Source organism: Ictidomys tridecemlineatus, assembly GCF_052094955.1.
Source record: "Ictidomys tridecemlineatus isolate mIctTri1 chromosome 1 unlocalized genomic scaffold, mIctTri1.hap1 SUPER_1_unloc_7, whole genome shotgun sequence".
Classification (NCBI taxonomy): domain Eukaryota; kingdom Metazoa; phylum Chordata; class Mammalia; order Rodentia; family Sciuridae; genus Ictidomys; species Ictidomys tridecemlineatus.
The window spans coordinates 358,869-384,368 of NW_027520948.1; the positions used below are offsets into that span (position 1 = coordinate 358,869).

Sequence of the window (25,500 nt, forward strand, 5' to 3'; positions counted from 1 at the left end):
AAGAAATGACAAAATCATAGAATTTGGAGGGAAATGGATGGCATTAGAGCAGATTATGCTAAGCGAAGCTAGCCAAGCCCTAAAAAACAAATGCCAGATGTCTTCTTTGATATAAGGAGAGTAATTAAGAACAGACTAGGGAAGAAGAGCACAAGAAGAAGACCATCATTAAACAGGGTTGAGAGGTGGGAGGGAAAGGGAGAGAGAAGGGAAATAGCATGGAAATGGAACGAGACCCTCAGGTTTATACAAAATTACATACAAGAGGAAGTGAGGGGAAAGGGAAAAATAATACAAGGGGGAGGAATAAATTACAGTAGTGGGGGTAGAGAGAGAAGAGGGGAGGGGAGGGGAGGGGAGGGGGGATAGTAGAGGATAGGAAAGGCAGCAGAATACAACAGACACTAGGATGGCAATATGTAAAGCAATGGAAGTGAAACTGATGTGACTCTGCAAGCTGTATAAGGGGCAATATGGGAGTGCATAACCCACTTGAATCAAAATGTGAAATATGATATATCAAGAACTATGTAATGGAGGGGTAAGACAAGATAATACAAATGGAAGAAATGATTTACAGTAGAAGGGGTAGAGAGAGAAAAGGGGAGGGGAGGGGGGATAGTAGAGAATAGGACTGACAGCAGAATACATCAGACACTAGAAAGGCAATATGTCAATCAATGGAAGGGTAACTGATGTGATACAGCAATCTGTATACGGGGTAAAGTTGGGAGTTCATAACCCGCTTGAATCAAACTGTGAAATATGATGTATTAAGAACTGTGTAAGGTTTTGAACGACCAACAATAAAAAAATAAATTAATTAAAAAAAAAGAGATATATTGCATTGTAATAAAGCAGTTGTTAATATTAATACAGCTAAAAAACAAATTGGATCAGAGTTTTAAAGTTTTAATTTTATATCATGTGGATTTCATCTTAATGATAAGAAACTTTTGTTGCTGAACTGGAGGTAGTTTTAGATGTTTCCCTCTTACAGGTTGGTGAATGAGTGAGAGCTGCCCACCACACTTCATGTTAACTAATCCATACAAAGACCTACCGCTAACTCACTCTGAGTTGAAGGAGGGCAGAGATGAAAACACACAGTGAGCACCATCAGTCTCTCCTCAGTGTCATTAGTTTCTCAATAACGACTAAAGTCAATGCCCAGCAGAGGAGTTCCAATGTGTCATCCACTTTTTATGCTGGCACGTGGCCAGGTCCTCTCTCCTGGGCTCTGCAGATTCCACTGCCTGGTGGTGGGCTCAGGCCTTGTCCTGTCCCTGTAGGCTGAGCTCTGGGTTCCCAGGGGCCCTGCTCCCAATGGCTAGGCACCATGCTCACATAAAACAGTGGTGACCAAGCTCCCCACATCCCATATGGCACTGGGCTGACTAGACAGATCCACCCTGGCTGCAGACACAGTGGATGGGAGAAGCCAAGGAGAGATGTGGTTCTGAACCATTGTGGAGAACAGGTGACACTCAGGAGTGAGTACTTGGCATTTAGAGTCCAAATGCATCTAAGATTCATAATTATTTGGCTCTGCAAATTGCAATTTCATCCAAAGAGTCAGCTAGCCCAGGAAAATTTTGGTGAATTCTGTGAAGAACACAGGAAGCAGAGAGAGTCCTTTTAACTGCATTATGGTGGTAATCTTCTTCTCATGCTTTTCCTCCCTATCCCAATTTTAGTCACTCCCCCTTATATCAGAGAGGACACTCAGCATTTGTTTTTAGGGATTGGCTAACTTCACTTAGCATAATCTGCTCTAATGCCATCCATTTCCCTGCAAATGCCATGATCTTTTTTATTTCTTAGTGCTGAGTAATATTCCATTGTGTATATATGCCACATTTTTTAATCCATTCATCTATTGTAGGGCATCTAGGTTGGTTCCATAATGTACCTATTGTGAATTGTGCTGCTATAAACATTGATGTGGCTGTGTCCCTGCAGTATGTTCCTTTTAGGTCTTTTGGGTATAGTCCAAGGAGGGGAATAGCTGGGTCAAATGGTGGTTCCATTCCCAGCTTCCAAGGAATCTCCATACTGCTTTCCAAATTGGCTGCACCAATTTGCAGTCCTACCAGCAATGTATGAGAGTACCTTTTCCCCCGCATCCTCACCAGCACTTATTGTTATTTGACTTCATAATGGTTACCATTCTTATTGGAGTGAGATGGTATCTTAGAGTAATTTTAATTTGCATTTCTCTGATTGCTAGAGATGGTGAGCATTTTTTTCATGTATTTGTTGATTGATTGTATACCCTCTCCTGAGAAGTATCTGTTCAGGTCCTTGGCCCATTTGTTGATAGGGTTATTTGTTTGTTTTTGTTGTTGTTGTTTAACTTTTTGAGTTCTTGGTGTAGTCTAGAGATTAAAGCTCTATCTGATGTTTGAGGGGTAAAAACTTGTTCCCAGGATGTAGGCTCCCTATTCACTTCACATATAATTTCTCTTCCTCAAGAGCTTTTTAGTTTAAATTCATCCCATTTGTTGATTCTTGGTTTTAACTCTTGTGCTATAGGAATTTGGGGCCTGCCCCCACGTGATGAAGATTAGGGCCAATTTTATTATCTATTAGATGTAGAATCTCTGGTTTGATTCCTAGCTCCTTGATCCATTTTGAGTTGACTTTTGTGCATGGTGAGAGAAAGGTATTCATTTTCATTTTTGTTGCAATGGATTTCCAGTTCTCCCACCACCACTTGTTGAAGATGCTATTCTTTCTCCCTTGCATGGTTTTAGCACCTTTGTCTAATATAAGGTAGTTGTAATTTTGTGGATTTGTCTCTGTGTCCTCTATTCTGTACCATTTGTCTACCAGCCTGTTTTGGTGCCAGTGCCATGCTGTGTTTGCTACTATTGTTCTGTAGTATAGTTTAAAATCTGGAATCGCATTACCACCAGTTTCACTCTTCCTGCTTAGAATTACTTTAGCTATTATGGGTCTCTTATTTTTCCAGATGAATTTTATGATTGCTTTTTCTATTTCTGCAAGGAATATTATTGGGATTTTGATGGGAATTGCATTGAATCTGTAAAGTGATTTTGGAAATAAGGCCATTTTACTAATAGTAATTCTATCTAACCATGAGCAAGGTAAATCCTTCCATCTTCTAAGGTCTTCTTCTATTTCATTCTTTAGGGTTCTCTAGTTTTCATTGTATAGATATTTCACCTCTTTCATTAGGTTGATTCCAAGGTAATTTTTTTGAGGATATTGTGAATGGGGTAGTTGTTCTCATTTTCATTTCAGAGAATTTGTCACTGATATACAAGAATGCCTTTGATTTATGGGTATTGATTTTATATCCTGCAACTTTGCTGAATTCATTTACTAGTTCTAGAAGTTTCTTGGTTGATCTTTTTGGGTCTAGTAGGTATAGGATCATGTCATTGGAAAATAGTGATAATTTAAGTTCTTCTTTTCCAATATTTATGCCTTTAATTTATTTTGTTTGTCTAATTGCTCGGGCTAGTGTTTCAAAAACTATGTTGAATAGAAGTGGTGAGAGAGGGCATCCCTGTCTTGTTTCAGATGTTAGAAGGAATGCCTTCATTTTTTTTCTATTTAGAATGATGCTGGCCTCTGGCTTAGCATATATAGCTTTTACCATGTTGAGGTAATTTCCTGTTATCCCTAATTTTTTTAGTGTTTTGAACATAAAGGGATGCTGTATTTTGTTGAATGCTTCTTCTGCATCTATTGAGATGATCGTGTTTCTTATCTTTAAGTCTATTTATGTGGTGAATTACATTAATTGATTTCCATATATTAAACCAGGCTTGCATCCCGGGGATGAATCCCACTTGGTCATAATGCACTATCTGTTTGATATGTTTTTGTACCCGATTTGCCAGATGTGTTTTTGTATCCAAGTTGCATGGAAGATAGAAGGAGACCCTCATTGTTTGTTTTTTTTAAAAGAGAGAGTGATAGAGGGAGAAATAGAGAGAGAGAGAGAGAGAGAGAGAGAGAGAGAGAGAGAGAGAAAGAGAGAGAGAGAGAGAGAGAGAGAGAGAATTTTTTTAATATTTATTTTTTAGTTATTGGCAGACACAACATCGTTGTTTGTATGTGGTGCTGAGGATCGAACCCGGGCCACACGCATGCCAGACGAGCGCACTACCGCTTGAGCCACATCCCCAGCGCCGACCCTCATTGTTACACAGAATACATATATGATGTTGTGAGGAGAAAAAGAAAAAAAAAGGTGTGTCACATTAGATTGGATAGAGAGAAATGATGGGAGGGGAGGAGAGGGAAAGGGTGGATAAAAAGGGTAGAAGAATAGAATAGACATTATGATTGCTGTATGTATATAGGTGACTCTATGACCAGTGTGATTCTGCAAACTATATAATCAGGAAAACAAGAAATTATACCCCAACGAATTCAAAAACTAAAAATAAAAAATGCATATGGTATTTTCTGTGATTGCCATAGCTGCAATAGGAGCACAGGGACCTTGGGAACATGTGCATGGTGTATAGAAGTAAAGTGTGTAATATTTCTTTGTGTTGCTTCTTATTGGTTTAAAATTATTTTCTTCAGATTACTTTAACTTCTAGTACACTTAGATAACATCCAAAGAAGCCTGCACATAAATTCAATAGAAGACTAATAAAAACATCCACATTAAGACAACAAGAATAAAATGCAAAACATGGTATAGGATAGGTAGGTAGAAAGAAATGAATTTATATAGCTGATACACATGCACATAAGTCAATAACTGTGGAAAGTGTATTTAATGTGGTAGGCAAGATTCATTGAAATATTTTGAACATTAATCTCACTCCTTTCTTTTGTTCACAAATATATATTTTCAATTATTCCTTTATTTGTTTGTTTGGTGTCAGGGTTTGAATTCAGGGCTGCTTAATCATTGAGCAACATCCCAGCCCTTTTTAACATTTATTCTGAGACAGGGTTTTGACAAGTTGCTGAGTCCTGACTTTGAACTTGAAATCTTCCTGTCTCAGCCTCCTGAGCTGCTGGGATTATAGGCATGCACCAACAGGCCTATAATTATATTATATTCTTAAGTTTTTATATTAAATATATGTTATGTATGACTATGAGGATGTGTGTGTCCAGTGGTATAAATATAAAAATAAAGTTGTGCAACATTTGGAAACATATTTTTATTTTCAGAATATATGTGCCTCAGCATTTTTAATGGCTTATCAGAGACACTAATCAATAATTCCTAATATGGAAAATGTAATTTAAAATAATTTATTCTTGTGTCTTCCAAACCAAAAATTATTCAGTTTTGAAGTGCTCTATCTATTGTGTAATTCATCATTTGAAACACTATCAAGAGAAATTAAAAAGAGAAAACTCTCAGCTTTTACCACATACAGAGAAAGCACCTGGGCAGTCCCTCTTCATGTTCCTGGAGTTAAAACATGGTAGTTCTCCTCACACCCATTGTGCTGACTCTCACTTCTACCAACCCTTTCTGTTATTTATACCTTCATCTTATTGTCTTTATGAGAGAATTCTTTATAGGCATTTTTGCCCCTTAAATGAGAATGTAGACTTGAATCACACTAAAATATTAAGGCCAATCTATACAATCTAAGCCATAGTTTTATTTTTAAAATCCAGATTCAAAAAGTCATCCTATCTTTAGAATCTACTTAAATTATCTGAGACACTGTGTAAAAATTACGCGGTGCTTTGTACATTTATTTTATTGTATTTATACATGAATTTGGATTGGTACTCCATGAATGGAAGTTTTTGAAGATTGATACATAAGGGGCTGGAGATGTGGCTCAAGCAGTAGAGCACTCGCCTGGCATGCGTGCAGCCCGGGTTCGATCCTCAGCACCACATACCAACAAAGATGTTGTGTCTGCCGAGAACTAAAAAATAAATAAATAAATATTAAAAATTCTCTCTCTCTCTCTCTCTCTCTCTCTCTCTCTCTCTCTCTCTCCTCTCTCACTCAAAAAAAATTGATACATAAAAAGAGAAAGTCAAATTCAGAAGAATTATCAAACCATAGCTAAATCACACAAAGTAGGATATCAAGTAAGTTAATGTAACTCAAACTGGTTTGTAGAGAATTTGCTAAGTTGTATTGGAGAAGGAAAGGCAGTATTTGGCTTGGTGTAGAAAACAATAATAAAGAAAGGAAATGTCTCTCTAGTTCCATGCACCTTCTAGATTTGGGCTGATTTATAATACAGCAGATTTTGCTGTATTATAAATCATTAGTAAATATTTGTCAAGATTGCCTGCTTTGAAAAAAATCTTCTTTCAGCACAGAAGTGGGGGTATGTTATTTAAAATGAACACACACTGTATTTCTTACAGAAGTGAATAAAGGACATCACTGATTTAGAAGGTACTTACTTGTAAATTAGTGGAATCAAGAAATTTAGTTCATGTCAGCAGTTAGTCAATTGTGCTACATTGCATTTTTATTAACTACTATGCATGAAGTCACTTACTTGCTACTAAGAGAATAAAAAGATGAATGATACAAGGTCCAAAATCAAGGAATTTATACCAGTGATTTGGGTGATTAGTACATATAGATTTACTAAAAAGTAAAATAACAAGTCAAATTCTAACACTAACAGAAAAGTATAAGAAAATTAAAGACTAAGAAAGGGTTTCAGAGAAAAAGTTACATTTTAGCCTCTTTAAAGAACAGTATATACTAATAGGAAAAATTAAATCAGTTGTGGCTTGGTAGAAAAGGGGCTCTGTCAACAAGTTCCAGGGTATGGTGTGGAAAAGGAGGTCACTGAAGTGTGAGTTCAGGTTTGTGTCAGGGAAAAATGGGGGAAGGGGCTAGCAAAAGATTGCAGGTAGATTAAGTAGGATCCCTTGAACTTCACCCACACTGTAAAATTAACAGTAATGTTCACGAGTCTAGCCACCCACCAATGACCTTGGGAGACACACAAGTTTTCAGAGGAGCCCAGGCAGGCTCAGCAGGAAGGTCTCTTTTCTAAGGGTAAGTGTGGTTAACCTGGCATGGTGCTAAGGTGAACCCAGGTTGCAGAGGGCTGAGGAGGTAATGATTTTGTTGACAAAGGATTGAACCAGGCTGAGGTGCTGCAGGAGTGCTATAAGTATAAGCAAAACATTCTTTTTAGGGTATGCAGTCAGTATATTTTTGTTTACTTATGATAAATTTAAGAATATTGGTACATAAAGGGAGGTGTCAAAAAGAAAAGGAACAATGATTGTCTAGGCAAAGGAATCTTCAACTTTATGGTGCTGATCACTGAGTAAAAACATATTAAGGTAAAAAGTAGAAGTTTAGTAGAATGTCAGTCTCTAAAGACCTTACACTGATCTACTGGAGAGAAAAATTGCCCTGTTGGGGGCTGAAACAGGTCTGGCTGAGCTTGTGTGAGATTTTCATGTTCATGATGATAAAGTCTCTGAAACCATTCCTACAAAAAATATTTATAAATTATAATTTGAATTATTTAGTGTGGATACAAAGGCAAAAAAGTGGTGAAATTGCATTTATGGAAGACAATGAGGTAATAAAATTACAGAACATTAAAGAATGCACTGTCACACAGGTGCTCAAACAAGAGAGAAAATGACCAATACTTGCTAGTACTCTGCTTGAGAGTCTCAGGAGGTCAGAGGAGCCTTGATGGGGAAGCTGAAGACAAGCCCTGAAGGCCACATGCAGACAATGGGCTGCAGACCTCCACACCTGCACTTGGAGGTGCACTATGCTTAAAAATGATTAAAAAATATCAGAAAAACAAGAGAGACCTTTCCTCTACAGGGAAAGCTAATGCAAAATACAAGAAAACATTCTGGACATAAATATGTAAAATAATTGTATTAATTATTTTTTCCTTCCTCTCTCATCTATTTATCTTACCAGGCAACTAGAATTTCCAGCAAATGGCCAATGTCACCATGGTAACTGAATTTCTCCTCCTGCGCTCTCCTGATGGCTGGGATCTGAGTTTCCTCTATTTCACAGTATTCCCAGTGACCTACCTGGGTACCTTGTTAGGGATCCTTCTAATCATCACTGTCATCACTGCTGACCAGAATCTGCATCCGCCCATGTACTTCTTCCTCAGGAACCTGTCCATCTTGGACATGTGCTTCATTTCCATCACTGTCCCCAATGCCTTTTTCAGCTCTCTGACTATCAACTGGGTCATTTCAGTGACTGGTTGTGTAACACAGATCTTCTTGGTCCTTTTTTTGTGCATACATAGAGATTTTGATTCTCTCCAACATGGCCTAGGACCGCTATGTGGCCATCTGCCAGCCCCTCCAGTACCCACTCATGAACTCTCAGTTTTGTGTCCACATGACCCTGGCTTCCCTGCTCAGTGGTCTGCTGTGTGCAGGTGTGCACACTGGGAACACATTCTGGCTGTCCTTCTGCCAGTCAAACATGATCCACCAGTTCATATGTGACATCCCCTCTCTACTGAAGCTCTCCTGCTCTGACACCACCAGCAACAGGGTCCTTATTCTTGTCTCTACTGTGGTCATTTGTGGTGGTTGCTTTCTTTTTATTGCCATGTCATACATTTGCATATTTTTCTCTGTGCTGAAATTTCCCACCAGAGCCCAAGGGAAAGTCTTCTCCCCACCTGCACCCCTCACATTCTCGTGGTGTCTGTCTTTCTCAGTTCTGGTTCAGGTGTGTACCTGAGGCCTTCAGCAACCTCTGACACACTCCAGTACATGTTTCTGTCTGCATTTTACACCACAGTTTCTCCCTTTCTGAATCCTCTCCTCTCCAGCCTCAGGAACAAATAGTTAAAGGAAGCTGTGAAGAGAGTAATGCAAAGACAGTTGTTGTCAGAGAAATTATAAAGATGCCATTCAGCATCATCCTAATTTAATTGATCATGGTTCTTAATTAGATACAGTACTCTTCAGATTTGAACTTTACAAGTTACACTGTCTATCTTTCTATTTCATTATTAGAAGCTGAGTTATTTCGTAAGGTATATTTCTATGACTTACCATATCATTTCAAGGGTTCCTTCATAGATTGTGTAATTTCATCAATGCATCTTTTAATGATTAAATATAATCCAATATATTTGCTGAAATCATGGGTAGTTATATATTTTAAAGAATCATCCCTTATGTCAATTACCTATATCAAATACTGTCACTAAAGAAAACCTATCAAATCTGGAGATTACTTATTCTTATATAATTTGCTTTTATTCAGAACAGTGTAGAAACTACTTGTAAACACTGTGATACATAATTTGTCAATTTACTTACTTTCAATATATATAAAAAATCAAATCCTAAAGAAGTTATAGCCAAAATGTAGAGAATTTCACAGTAATATTTTTCTCCATCTGGACCAGGCAAGAAGAAGAGACTCCTTTCTGTGAAGTAAAGAGAGAGCAATTGTTAATGCACCCCATGTCCCAACATTCACAACTTTCCACAGGGAACAGCAGCCTGTGCTTCTTTGGCCATGACAGGGCCAGTATTTGATTATGTCCATGAACTGAGGTCAGTTTTCTGATGGTTTCTCTTCCACAAATCTTACTCCGGTAGTGTTGTGCTAAAGACTTAGTCCTAAAAATCATGGAGAAATGGACGATAGTTGTCTGACACATGTGTCTGGGCCATGCCAACTCTTACATTTCTCTCATTTTTCTCGAATTTGTAATGTAAACCTCTATCTTTATTTGTGATAGTCATTTTGTTTTTATGTTGTTGTCGTTGGTAGTGTTTTATTTATTTATTTACTTATTTCTTTTAATTTTAGTTGTTATATATGATAGCAGAATGCATTACGATCTCTACTGCACATATAGAACACATTTTTTATTTTTTAAGTAAATGACAGCAGAATGCATTATAATTCTTATTATACATATAAAGCACATTTTTTTCATATCTCTAGTTGTATATAATGTATGTTCATGCCAATTCATGTCTTCATACATGTACTTTATATAATGATGTCCATCACATTCTGCCATCCTTGCTAACACCCTGCTCCCTCCCTTCCCCTCCCACCCCTCTGTCCTATGTAGAGTTCATCTTTTCCTCCCATGCCCCCCTCCCTACCCACTATGGGTCAGTCTCCTTATGTCAAAGGGAACACTTGGCATTTGTTTTTTTGAAATTGGGTAACTTAACTTATCATTATCTTCTTCAATGTCATCCATTTACCTGCAAATGCCATGATTTTATTCTTGTTTACTGCTGAGTTATATTCCATTGTGTACATATGCCACACATTTTTATACATTCATCTACTGAAGGGCATCTAGGCTGTTTCCACAGTTTAGCTATTGTGAATTGTGCTCCTATAAACATTGATATGACTGTGCCCCTGTAGTATGCTATTTTTAAGACCTCTGGGTTTAGACTGAAAAGAGGTATAGCTGGGTCAAATGGGGGTTCCATTCCAAGTTTTCCAAGGAATCTACACACTGCTTTCCATATCTGCTGCACCAATTTGCAATCCCACCATCAATGTATGAGTGTGCCTTTTCCTCCACATTCTCCCCTACACTTATTGTTGTTTGTATGCATAATAGCTGCCATTCTTTTTTTTTTAAAGAGAGAATGAGAGAGGAGAGAGAGAGAGAGAGAGAGAGAGAATTTTTAATATTTATTTTTTAGTTCTCGGAAGACACAACATCTTTGTTGGTATGTGGTGCTGAGGATCGAACCCGGGCCACACGCATGCTAGGCAAGCGCGCTACCGCTTGAGCCACATCCCCAGCCCAATAGCTGCCATTCTTAAAGGAGAGAGCTGAAAACTTAGAGTAGTTTTTTTTTTCCGATTTCAATTTTTTTATTGGTTGTTCAAAACATTACAAAGCTCTTGACATATCATATTTCATACATTAGATTCAAGTGGGTTATGAACTCCCATTTTTACCCCAAATACAGATTGCAGAATCACATCGGTTACACATCCACATTTTTACATAATGCCATATTATTAACTGTTGTATTCTGCTACCTTTCCTGGAGAAAAAGATTAATATTAAACAGAGACATGAGGTGGGAGGGAAAGGGAGACAAAAGGGAAATTGCATGGAAATGGAGGGAGACCCTCATTGTTGTACAAAATTACATATAAGAGGTTGTGAGGGGAATGGGAAAATAAACAAAGAGAGAAATGAATTACAGTAGATTGGGTAGAGAGAGAAGATGGGGGGGGAGGGGAGGGGGGATAGTAGAGCTTAGAGTAGTTTTGATTTGCATTTGTCTAATTGTTAGCAGCGATGAACATTTTTTCATAAATGTGTTTATTGATTGTATATCCTTTTCTGAGAAGTGTCTGCTCAGGTCTTTGGCCCATTTATTAATTAGATTATTTGCTTTTTGGTGTTTAGCTTTTTTAGTTCTTTATATACCCTAGAGATTAGTGCTCTATCTGATGTATGAGGGGTAAAAATTTTCTCCCAAGATGTAGGCTTTCTATTCACCTCAAAAATTGTTTCTTTTGCTGAGAAGAAACTCTTTAGTTTGAATCCATCCCATTTATTGTTTCTTGATTTTAATTCTTGCACTATAGGTGTCTTATTAAGGAAGATGGGACCTAATCCCACATGATGAAGATTAGGGCCTACTTTTCTTCTGTAAGGCACAGGGACTGTGGTTTAATTCTTAGATCCTTGATCCACTTTGAGTTGAAGTTTTGAATTTTTTTAAAGTTTTTTTTTGCATGGTGAGAGAAAGAGATTTAATTTCTTTTTGTTGTGTATAAAATTTCAGTTTTCCCAGCACCATATTTTGAAGAGGCCATCTTTTCTCTAATGCATTTTTTGGCACCTTTGTCTAATATAATTGTAATTTTGTGGGTTAGTCTCTGTGTCCTCTATTCTATACCACTGGTCTACAAGTCTGTTTTTGTGCCAATACTATACTGTTTTTGTTACTATTGCTCTGTAGTATGTTTTAGGCTGTATTTTGTCAAAGGTCTGGTATAGCAATGCCACCTGCTTCACTCTGCCTGCTAAGGATTGCTCTAGCTATTCTGGGTCTCTTATTTGTACAGATGAATTTCATGATTGCTTTTTCTATTTTAATGAGGAATATCATTGGGCTTTTGATTGGAATTGCATTAAATATGTATAGTGCTTTTGGTAGTATGGTCATTTTGATAATATTAATTCTGCCTATCTAAGAGCAAGGTAGATCTTTCCATCTTGTAAGGTGTTCTTTGATTTTTTTTCTTTAGTGTTCTATAGTTTTCATTATATAGATCTTTCACCTTGTTCATTAAATTGATTGCCAAGTATTTTTGTTTTTTGAGGCTATTGTAAATGGGGTAGTTTTCTTCACTTCCCTCTCAGAGTATTTGTCACTGATATACAGAAATGCCTTTAATTTAAGAGTACTGATTTTATATCCTGGTACTTTGCTGAATTCATTTACTAGTTCTAGAAGTTTTCTGGTGGAGCTTTTTCGATCTTCTAGGTATAAAATCATATTTTCAGCAATTAGTGCCCATTTGAGTTTTTGTTTTCCCATGTATCTCTTTAATTTCTTTCATCTGTCTTATTGCTCTGGCCAATGTTTCAAGAACTATATTAAACAGAAGTGGTTAAAGAGGGCATCCCTGTCTTGTTTCAGTTTTTAGAGGCAATGCCTTCAATTTTCTCCATTTAAAATGATGTTGGCCTGGGGCTTAGCATAGATAGCCTTTATGATGTTGAGATATGTTCCTATTATCCCTAGTTTCCCTGGTGTTTTGAACATGAAGGGGTGCTGTATTTTGTCAAATTCTTTTTCTGCATCTAATGACATGATCATATGCTTCTTATCTATAAGTCTATTGATGTGATGAATTACATTTATTGATTTTCATGTGTTGAACCAACCTTGTATCCCTGGCATGAATCCCAACTTGATCTTGGTGTACGATATTTTTTACATGTTTTTGTATTTTATTTGCCAGAATTTTATTGACAATGTTTGCATCTATGTTTGTTAGAGATATTGGTCTAACGTTTTCTTTTTTTGATGTATCTTTGCCTGGTTTTGGAATCAGGATGAGATTGGCATCATAAAATCAATTCGGCAGTGCTCTCTCTTTTTCTATTTAGTGAAATAAATTGAAGAATATTGGTGTTACTTCTTCCTTGAAGGTCTTATAGAATTGGGCTGTGTATCCATCCAGACCTGGGCTTTTCTTGTTTGATAGACTTCTGATGGTGTCTTCCATTTCATCACTTGATATTGGTCTGTTCAAATTGTGTATATCATCCTGGTTCATTCTAGGCAGATTGTATAACTTTGTCAATGCCTGCCATATCTTCTACTTTATTGGAGTATATGTTTTCAAAATAATTTCTAATTATCCTTTGTATTTCTGTAGTATCAGTTGTGATATTATCTTTTTCATCTCATATGCTGGTAATTTGAGTTTTCTCTCTCCTTCTCCTCATTAGCATAACTAAAGGTCTGTCAATTTTATTTATTTATTCAAAGAACCAATTTTTGTTTGTCAGTTTTTTCAGTTGTTTCTTTTGCTTTGATTTCATTGATTTCAGCTCTAATTTTGATAATTTCTTCTCTTCTACTGCTTTTGGTGTTCATTTGTTCTTCTTTTTCTAGTGCTTTGAGATATAGTGTGAGGTCATTCATTTGTTGACTTGTTCTTCTTTTAAGGAATGAGCTCCTTGCAATGAACTTTCCTCTTAGTACTGCATTAATAGTTTCCCAGAGATTTCAATATGTTGTGTCTATGTTCTCATTTACCTCTAGGAATTTTTCAATTTCCTCCTTGATGTCTTCTACAACCCATTGTTCATTCAGTAGCATATTGTTCAGTCCAGGTGTTGGAGTAATTTTTATCTTTTTTATTTTGTCATTGATTTCCAATTTCATGCCATTATGATCTGATAAAATGCAGGGTAGTATCTCTACTCTTTTGTATTTGCTAAGAGTTGCTTTGTGGCATATTATATGGTCTATTTTAGGGAAGCATCCATGTGCTGCTGAGAAGAAGGTGTATATACCTGATTCCAGTTGAAATATTCTCTATATGTCACTTAAGTCAAAGTTATTAATTATATTATTGAGATCTATAGTTTTTTTTATTTAATTTTTGTTTGGAAGATCTATCCAGGTATGAGAGAGGTGTGTTAAATTTGTCCAAGATTATTGTGTTTTGGTCAATTTGATTCTTGAACTTGAGAAAAAATTGTTTGAGAACATAGCTGCTCCTTTGTTTGAGGAATATATATTTATGATTGTTATGGCTTGTTGGTATGGTTCCCTTGAGCTGTATGTAATTTCCATCTTTTTCCCTTTTGATTAACTTTGGCTTGAAGTCTACTTTATTTGACATGAGGATGGAAACCCCTGCTTTCTTCCACAGTCCATTTGAGTGGTATGATTTTTCCCAACCTTTCATCTTCAGTCTGAATGTCTTTTTATATCAGATGAGTCTCCTAGAGGCAGCATATTGTTGGGGTTTTTTAATCCAATTTTCTAGCCTATGTCTTTTGATTGGTGAGTTTAAGCCATTGACATTCAGGACTATTATTGAGACATGTTTTGTATTCTCAGCCATATTTATCTATTTTTTTTTTACTTAACTTGACTTGATTTTCTTTTTTGATTAGTTTTTCTTTTAGGGTACTACCTCCCTCTGCTGATTTCATCGTTTTTTTGTTGTTGTTGTTGTTTTTTGGTTTGTTTGTTTCCTCTTCATGGAATATGTTTTCAAGGATATCTTGTAGGCTAGTTTTCTAACTAAAAATTCTTTTAATTTTTGTTTATCATGGAAAGTTTTTATTTCTTCATCAAATCTAAAGCTTAATATTGCTGGATACAAGATTCTTTGTTGGCATCCATTTTCTTTCAGAGCTTGATATATGTTGTTCCAGGATTTTCTAGCTCTTAGGGTCTGTGTTAAAAAATCTGCAGTTATCCTAAATGGTTTCCTTTTATATGTAATCTGATTCATTTTTCTCATGGCTTTTAAAATTCTCTCCTTATTGTTGTGCATTTTTTATTATGTGACTTGGTGTCGATCTTTTGTGATTTTGTACATTTGGCATTCTGTAGGCTTCTTGAATTTGGATTTTCAATTCATTCTTCATGTTTGGAAAGTTTTCTAATATTATTTCATTAAATAGATCATTTATTCCTTTGGTTTGGAACTCTATGCATCTTCAATTTCAATAACTATTAAATTTGGTCTTTTTATGCTATCCCATATTTCTTGAATGTTCTGCTTATGGTTTCTTATCATTATCACTGTGTGTTCTTTTCAAGATTATATATTTTGTCCTACTTCATAGGCTGAGTAGGATCCCTTGAACTTCACCCACAGTGTGCAAGAGCAGCACCCTACCTGTGTCTGGCCACCCAATATCTATCCCGGGAGACACACATATTTCCAGAGGAGCCCAGGCAGGCTTAGCAGGAAGGTCATTTTACTAAGGGTGAGTGTGTTTAACCTGTCAAGGTTAAACTCAGGATGACAGAGGCTTGAGGAGATTATGATGGACGTGACCTGGGATTGAAGTGGTCTGAGCTGTTACAAAAGTGTTGAACTATGAGTGAAATCTTCCTTTCAGTGTATTTGGTCAGTATTTTTTGTATGATTATTAAACTGTGAAGAAAAAATATAGAGCTGGGTTGTGGCTCAGTGACAGAGTGCTTGCCTCGCACATGTGAGGCATTGGGTTCAATCCTCAGCAACACATAAAAAGAAATAAACAAAATAAATATATTGAAATAAATAAACAAATTGAACAAATACATTGAATAAACAAATAAATAAATTGAATAAACAAAATAAAGCTATTTAAAATAAAAAGGAAGAAAGAAATATAATATAAGGTGTCAAGACTAAGGCAAATTGATTTTTAGACAAAGGAATCTTTAACTTCATGGTGCTAAACATGAAATAAAAACACAACAGAGTAAAAGTAGAAGTTTAGGAGAATGTCAGCAGGAGGCTATGAAGACCTTACTCTGATCTGTTGGAGAAGAAAAGAGAGTCCCAGTGGGAACAGGAACAGGTGCCTGTCTGATTGTGTGTGACCATGAGACAGCACCACTCATGTCCTGGGGAGCAGCAGAGAGAGTAGAGGACTGCAGAAAAGCCAGGTGCAGTCATGTCCTCTGAGTTTACTGTAAAACCAGACCTGTGAGCTTCAAATGGGAAAGTGTGTTGGAGAATTTTCCTCATGAGAATTTTATTTTTCTTCATGAGAATAAATACTCCAAAATTATGAATCATTTCCTACCTAAAAAATTAAAAAAAACATGATTCAAATTATTAAATGTGGAAAAAATGAGAAAATAACTTGGACAATTATATTAATGAAATAAAATGAAGGTGACTAAAATGGAGAACAAAAGAAAGGCACGGTGACACACATGTTCATGGGGAAGAGGAGGTGGGCAGTCATGGAGTACTCTGCATGAAGTCTCAGGAGGTCATGGAGGCCTGATGGAGAGCTGAAGACAAGCTCTGCAGATCAGGCATAGACCCTGGGCTGCAGACCTCCACACCTGAACTGGGAGGTGCACTCTGCTCAGAAATGAGTAAACACATCAGAAAACCAAGAGTACCTTCCTCTTCAGGGAAAGATACTGAAAAGTACAAGAAAACATTTGGACATGAATGTGTAAACTAACTGTGTTATTTTCAAATATGTTTCAGTTGTCTATGAACATTTTTATTTATTTTTTTTAATTTATATGCAGTGCTAAGAATCAATCCCAGTGGCTCACACGTTCTATTCAAGTGCTCTACCACTGAACTATAGACCCAGGCCCAAGTACGTGTGTTAATCATAATTTTGCTTTCATTTTCTTCTCTCTTTATCTTCACAGACAACCAGAATTTCCACTAAATGGCGAATGCCATCATGGTTACTGAATTTCCCCCACGGGGCTCTCCTGATATTTGTAATCTGAGTTTTCTTTATTTCACAGTATTCCCACTGACCTACCTGGGTAAATTGTTAGGAAAACTATTTCCATCACTGTCCCCAATGCCTGTGTCAACTCTCTCACTGGCAACAGGGCCATTTCAGTGCCTGGCTGTGCAATACAATCTTCTTGGTCATTTTTTGTGCATATGTTGAACTTCTGTTTCTCACCATCATGGCCTGGGACCACTATGTGGCCATCTTCCAGCCCCTCCATTACCCCCTTATCATGAACCCTCAGTTTTGTGTCCAAATGACCCTGGCTTCCCTGCTCAGTGGTCTGCTGTATGCAGGTGTGCACACTGGAAACACATTCCAGCTGTCCTTCTGCCATCAAATGTGGTTCCTCAGTTCTTCTGTGATGTCCCCTCTCTGCTGCAGCTCTCCTGCTCTAACACCACCAGCAACAAGGTCCAGAGAGTCAGGGAGGCCTGCTCCACCTGCACCTCTCCCATCCTCATGATTTCAGTTTTCCTCAGTCCCATCATGTGTGTAAAAGATGGCCTTCAGTGACCTCTGACACAGTCCAGGGCACAGTTCTCTGCCTTTGCCATGAGTGTTTCTCTCTTCTTAAAGCATCTTACATAAAGTCTCAGGTACAAACAGGTAAAGGAAACTGTGAGAGAGTGATGCGAAGACAGTTGTTCTCAGGGAAATGATAAAAATGCTTTTCAGCATTATCCTCATTTCATTGAGTGGAGTTAAATGAGATCAAATGCTCTTCTACTCTGCCTACCCTATTATCACCTTACTAGATCTCAGTTATTTTATAGGATAGTTTTTTTGTGATTTACTTTATTATTGCCACAGATCCTTCATAAATGTTTAATTTTATCAATCCGTTTTAGTATATAAATTTGATCCAATATATTTTCTAAAAAAATTTCTGGTGATATATATTAAAGTCTCATCAATTACTGTCACAGAGAAAATCTTTACAAATAAAACATGAAGATAATGTATATCCACATAATCTGCTGTCAAACTGTGATATAAAATTGTGTCAATTTAATTACTTTAAAAATATATAAAAATCAAATCTTTAAAACTTTGTAATAAAAACTGTAGAGAGAATCACAATGATACTTTTCTCCATTTAATTTATATAAAAAAGGAAGATACTCCTTGTCCATGAAGAAAAGACACAGCAAAGGTTACATCCATCATGAACCAAAGGTAAAATCCTTCCATTGGGGAAGAGCACCTTGGGCTCCCCCAGCTGTTATGGCTGCCAATCTTGTATTACGTCTAGGATGGTCTAGTATGGGGGACAGAAACTCGGGGCTGAGTTGCAGGTAAGCTTTCTAAGTGTTTTCCTCCAACACATCTTACTTCTGTAATAACTATGATAATGGGTCATATCTGATCATTATGAAAAAGTGGCCAGGAATTGTCTAGCCTCATTGTCTGACCCATGTAAACTTGAAGATTTCTCTCAGTTTTTTGGAATTTGCAAAGTAAACCTCTGGGTGCATTTCTGTCCATCTTTTTGGTTGTTGTTGCTGTTGTTGTGCTCAGCAGGACTGAACCAAAGCTGCATCCTAGACTTTTTTCTGTTTTTATTGTGGGACAAACTACACATGCTTTGACCAGACAAACTCCATTTTACCCTCAGACTCAATTGCATATGAAAAGTGCTTCTCACATGAGAAAACCCTGAATATGTGAACCACCTCCTGCCAAGCACAGCCTGTGTGGCAACAAATAAGACTAAAAAAGTTTCAATTATTCTTTCACAGTGTATTATTAGGAAATACATATGTAAGTTGTTCTCATTTTAAATCCTATTTTTCTTGTGCTGTGTACTGTACCCTGAACTGGGTAATTCTGACTCACTCCCCATGTTACTATGGTTTTGACTTACAGGTAGCTTGAAGTTTGGGACTATAAAAATGTACCCTACCTTATGCAAAATGTTGAAGGATGCAGAGCTGATTTTCTATCTGCTATTCCTACCCACCATCTAATAAACATAATGTCCTGCTTCAAGACTCACCCAGTGATTTCTTTCTAATGTGCACATTGTATCACAGAAAATAGAGTCTTGCTAAGTAGCTTAGGGATTCCAGGAGTTTCTGAGGCTGGCTTCAAACCTGTGATCAATGTTCATCAGCCTCCTCATGTGTGGGATTGCAGGTATGTACCCCTGTGCCCAGTTTGTGGCAGCTCATCATCTCACATGAGTTATTTCTCTCCAAACACTTTAGTGTTCTCATTGGCATGTGCCTTGTTCATTGTTAATTATGACTGACATAGACTCCATATCAAGTTACCTAGGAGTACTGATATAACAAAATGAGAAAAAAATATTTATACCAAAAAACAATCAGTGTATTCAACTCCAAATTCTAAACAATCAATTTTGTTCACCAAAACACTAATATAAAAATGTGGATTAAAAATAAAAATGTATTTATTACCTAGGAAAATATAATAATATATATATGATTGATTAATAAAGGCATTTCTTAAATTTTCAGTCAAGAGAATACTTGCAGTAGGAGCCAAACACCCCAATGCTGCCTGATGTGGGAAGGCTTGACTTCCTCTATATGATCCACCAGAATTGAGGCTCCATCCACACACTATGTCCATGGTTTCTGGTTCTCACTGCTCCAATGTTTCCTGCTAGAGGAAAAGACCTTTGGAGAACTCCAGATAAATTCAGCAAACTCCACCTTGACATGCATTTCCTCTTCAACTATGGCTTCCTGTATCTAATTTTATGAGTTTTTCATGAGTTGAGGTGTCCACATAAATGAAGTTTAAATTTAACACATAAAGGAGGAAAGAAATTGAATTGCAACCACCAGTCCTATTGAGACGCATTCTCTAGGGTACATTTTTGGATATTTAACATATGTTTTATTTGGAAAACGTTGAGTCAAAGGAGATGAACAAAATATATTGATATAAGGACTTTATTATAGCTCACATTGTGTGTGAAATAATGCAAAGACCCATCAATTGGTGTGGTATAAATCATATGCAGAAGTTGGTAAAAAAAATTTACTTTGAGTATTAGTCATGAGCCAAGAAGCATATTTTTATAGTAATATCATTATGTCAAAGATATATTTTGGATAGCCAACTTTTCTGAAATATTAGGTCTATTTATTAAGCCAGTTTTCATAAAATACTAGGTTTACTCTAATAAGGAAACAATATTTAAGAGTATGAGTTGCCACCTCCATGACCATTAATTCAGATTCCACACAGGGATGACCAGAGATTTTTAAAAAACACACAAAAACCTTCAGAGAGAATGCTGGGATCAGGTGGGACACTCATCTCTGGTTGAGATGAGTGACCCTGAGCTGGTTCAGCACATTTGTTTTGTAGGTTTTATCATAAAAAAGTTATTTGTGGAAAAATTTCCACAAAGCAGGCAGGTGTGAGGCTCCCACTACCAATGAGACATTGTGGTTCTTGTTATCTATGCTCAGAATCTCTGATCCCTGGGAGATAGTATCTCAGTTTTAAGGTTCAGACTGATAACTCTGAGCCTTTGCCCTGATTTTTCATAGGCAGAGTGTCACCACAGCAACTGGGGGATCTTCAACTGTGTATTTGCTCAGGGAGTTCCCACTGCAAGCAGCACATGACCACCATGAGACAATCACAAACCTGATGCACATCACCATCTCCCATGGTTATGAGTGTCAGTGTCTGTGGGATGAAAGCTGCAGAAGACCGAGCCTGAGCCCAGTACAGAGTTAGAAGTATAATGAAAGTTTAGCAATCAACAAGGCAATGTAGAAACTTATTCTATAGAGACTTTTAAGATAATATTCACAACTGAGAGTTATGCCAGAACCATCTGACTTTTTCCACCTTCATAAATCCTTTAGAATACTTATATCAATGACTTTAGAGTATTATATCAACTGCAAGGAATCACTTGTTTGTATCAGTAGAGTTAAAAGCTAGATTTGATCAGAATTTTAAAGACATCATTTTAAAAGTTGGATCCAAAAACTGAGTGGTTGTAAACTGACTGCAAGCCCTAAAGAGATGCAAAGTATTTCATACCTGTTCAATAGGAAAGGAGCTGAGAGCATTTAATAAATTTGTAAGACCATACCTATTGCACACTCAAGAATGTAGAAAGGAATATTCCCTTGAGAAGTGTCTTGTGGCCACCCTGTTTGCACAATGGGCACAAAAGTTGTTTTACCATGCTAAGCAAGGAAGACATTCAGAAACCACCATTGTAATAATTTGGGGGACCCAACTATGGTGAGGTGGTATCAGGCTTTAGCATCATTTACATTGTTCCAGCTCTACAGGAATGCAGGGTGCTGAAATTAATGCCTTCCACCATCAATTCAAAGAAAGGCTTGGTAGACCAAGTGAACTGTAGCATAGTTTGGGGCCCTACAGGCTCCCCCTGACAGGGTGAATAGGTGAAGCTGTGAATGTGAAGCCAAAGTTGGCATGGAATCCCAAGACATTAATAGTTACCAGTAGCATAAACTCTCTGCCAAGAAAAGGCAAAGAGAGACCCTGTGCTCTGCAACTGGAAATACCAAAGGGAAGGAATTACCAAACATTTTGAAAATATTGTCTTACACTCAAGAGTCCTAGCTGTTACATGAGGAATTACAGATGGAGTTATTTTCTCAGCTGGTTATATATTTCCTCTACATCACCCATTCTTTCCACAGCCCTACTAAGTCCTTTTGGAATAAGAAGGTTTATGTTCTACAGTGGATATTGATTCATGTAACTTGCTTTTGATTTTTATGGGGCCTCAAAACCAAGATTTCACCTTCAGTTTTAGGTGAAATATTTGGCTCAAACTTTAGTATAAAGTTGGAATTGTTATGACTAACAGACAGTTGGAGATGGCCTAAATTCATTTTGCATTGTGAAATGGACATGAGTTTTGAAGGTCTTGGGTTGAAACATTATGGATGAAATGTGAGGTATCTCAAAAAGTTCCTGAAATGAGACAGAATTTTAAAAGATAGAATGATAGGATTATGAGAGCTGCAACCTAATCAATCCATCTTAATTTGAATGAATTGACTGGGTGGTAGATTTAGGCATTTGGGACATTGCTGGAGAAAGTGTCCCACTGGGATTAATCCCTGATAGCTTTCCTCTAACCCTAACCCTCATTCTTCTTCCCTGTCTTTGCTTTCCTGGAGCCATATGCTGAGCATCTTCCCTCTGCTGTGTTGGTCCTCAGTGTGCCCCCACCATGGGCACAAAGTCATGAAATTGGCCAAAGATAGACTAAAACTCTGAAACCCTGAGTCAAAATATGCTTTCCCCAATTGGTTGGTTTTTGTTTATTGTGGGTGTGTTTTTTGTTTTTTAACCAGGTATTTTGGTCACAACCATGCAAATCTGACACAGTTCTTCATCATAATCATGTAGAGTGCAGAGTGTATACGAGAGATGACCAAATGGCCTAACTTATAATACACAATAATTCAGTCACATTATATTACCAGATTGAGGAGAAATGAGTCCACAGATAGATGTGCTAATTTAAAGATCTGTGGAATGTACCTATAACAGAATGTCCTTAATCCTAAGTACAAACAATGCCTGTACAGGGTGGAATGATTTTGAAAAAGTTAGGGAATGTCAAGCTAGAACATATATTGAATGATTTTATTTATATAAAATTTCACAAATATATAATTTCAGAGGTACAGAATATAACTAGAGTTTTCTAGTGTCTGTTAGACCATGTGTAACAGATTAGATGGTTCATCCGAAGTAATAAAAGTATCTGGGAACAAGTTGCATTTGGATGTTCTACAACTTGGTAATGTAGTAAATATCACTACATTTATAACCATGAACTGTCACAAAGGTAAACTTTATGTCATGTGAATTTCATGTCAATGATAAGAAATTTTTATGCTGAACTACAGTGTGAACAGTTTCCTACTTACAAGTTGGTGAGTGAGTGAGAGTTTCTCACCAGCCTTGATGTTACCTGATCCATACCAACACCATTAATTCATAATGAGGACAGGAGGCCAGAGATGAAAACACACAGGGAGAACCATCAGTCTTTTCAGTGTTACTCACTTCTCAGTAATGATTTACAACCATGTGTGGCAGAGCAGTTCCACTGTCCATGCTGGCACATGGCCAGGTCCTCTCTCCTGGGCTCTGGAGGAGCTGCTTCTTGGGGGTGTGCTCAGGCCTCCTGCTGTCTCTGCAGGCTGAGCTCTGGGCTCCTGGGGGCCCTGCTCCAACTGGCCAGGCACCAGGTTCACATAAAGCAGAGATGACTGAGCTCCCCACATCCTACATAGCACTGTGCTGACTGGACAGATTCACCCTAGCTGCAGATACCATTGATGGGAGAAGCAAGGGGAGACATGGTTCTGTTCCATGTTGACAACAAGTGACACTCAGGAGTGAGTAATAAGCACTTAGAGTTTAAATGCATCTGAGCTTCACTTTTATTCTGTTCAGCAAATTACAGTGTCATCCAAAGAGTCAGCTAGTCCAGGAAAAGTTTTAATTCTGAGATGAACACAGCAAGCATGGAGACTCCTTAAAAGTGCACTATGGTTTTGGGGGTGATTGCCACTGCTGCAATAGGAACACAGGGACCTTCAGGAGGTCTGCACAGTGTATGCAAGTATAGTGTGTGAAAATTCTTCACGCTGATTCTGGATAGTTTAAAATTCTCTTCTTCAGATTACTATTCCTTATAGCATACTTGTAAAATTCCAGAGAAACATAAACACACTCACATTAAGACAACAAGCACAAAATGCAAAATATGGTATAGGATAGTTAGGTAGATAGGAATGTTTTTATACAACTGATAAATATGCACATATGTAAATAACTGTGGGAAATAATATATTTAATGTAGAACACAATTTTCATTGGAATAGTTTGAAAATTAATCTCAACCCTTTCTTTTGATCACAATACATTTTTGCACTTATTCATTTTGTTACTTTTTGTTTTGGGGTTTCAGGGATTGAACCCAGGGTTGCTTAACCACTGAGCCACATCCCAGCCCTTTTGATTATTTATTCTGAGACATAGTCTTGACAAGTTGGGAGGCTAGCTTTGAGTCTGTCTCAGCCTCCTGAGCTGCTGGATTACAAGTATTTGTCACTGTGTCCAAATTTTCAATTGTATTCTTAACATTTTTTACTGAGTATATATTAAGTATGACTATAAGGATGTGTGTGTCTAGTGGCATCAATATAAATTTCAAGTTGTGCAACATTTGGAAGTATATTTCAATTTTAGGATTATATATACCTCAGCATTCCTCAATGGCTTATCAAAGATACTAATCAATTTCCCAATAAGGAAAATGTAATTTAGAAATAATTAATTATTGAATCTTTCAAATCAAAAATTCTTTTAGCAGTTTTGAAATGATCTATTTGTCATATATTTAATTATTTGAAACACTATCAAGAGAAATACAAAAAATAAAAAGTCCTGGCTTTTCACGTGCAGAGAAAGCACCTGGGCAGTCCCTCTTCATGTTCTTGGAGTTAAAACATGCTAGTTTTCCTCACACACATTGTCCTGACTCTCACTTCTACTAACCCTTTCTGTTATTCATACCTTCATCTTATTGTCTTTAAGAGGGAATCTTCTATGGGTATTTTGCCCCTTAAAATGAGGATGTCATACTGAACCACATAAAATTTTAAATTCAACCTATGCAATTTAAGCCATATTTTAAAAAAAATCCAGCTTCAAAAATCACCATATATTTAGAATCTACTGAAATTGTCTCAGGCCCTTTGTAAAAAACAGGTGGTGCTTTGTACATTTATTTTATTGTATTTATACATGACTTTGCATGAGTTCTCCATAATTAGAAGTTTCCTGATATTGCCTGGAATATGAAAAAAGAAAGTTGAATTGAGATGAATTTATCAAACTATACAAAAGTCACACAAGGAAAAGAGGACATGAAGTAAGTTCCTATAATTCAAAATACTTGTGGAGAATTTTCTAAGTTCTATTGGAGAAAGAAAAGCAGTAGGTGGTTTAGTGTTAAAAACCATAATAAAGAAAGAGCACTAGGGACATATCACAGTTGACGGAGTGTTGGCCTCGCATGTACCAGACTCTGGGTTCAACACTCAGCACCACACACACAGAAAATTAAAACATTTTTTAAAAAGAAAATGTCTCTATAGTTCTATGCAACTTCTAGATTTAAACCCATGTTTATGTCCCATCTGTATGTGACAGGATGTTCTGGGATGATCAACCAATACTCCTGAAGATCCCAGAATCCAGGATAGAAGGTGAAAAACCTGGAATATTTCCATAAAGAAGCCTGATTAGTCTCATCATATATACCTTTCAAAATTTTTCATGTTTATTTGACTTTTTACATATGTACCATTTTATTTTTCCTTCACAATACTTAAATTATGTTTTAAAGATGATAATTTACCTCTTTTACTAAAACCAGTATCCAGAGCAGATTTTGCCATGTTATGAATCATTAGTAAATATTTATGTAAAGATTACCTAATTTGAAAAGATCTTATGTTATGCCCAAGGGCAAGTGTGAGTTATTTCAAAAGAAGGAACACTGTATTTCTTACAGATGTGAAGA

General features: G+C 36.9%; 1 pseudogene; it reads left to right on the plus strand.

Annotated features, from left to right (window-relative positions):
* The first annotated feature begins 7,908 nt into the window (after nt 1-7,908).
* On the plus strand, nt 7,909-8,844 carry LOC101966221 (olfactory receptor 14C36-like; annotated as a pseudogene).
* Nucleotides 8,845-25,500: the final 16,656 nt, after the last annotated feature.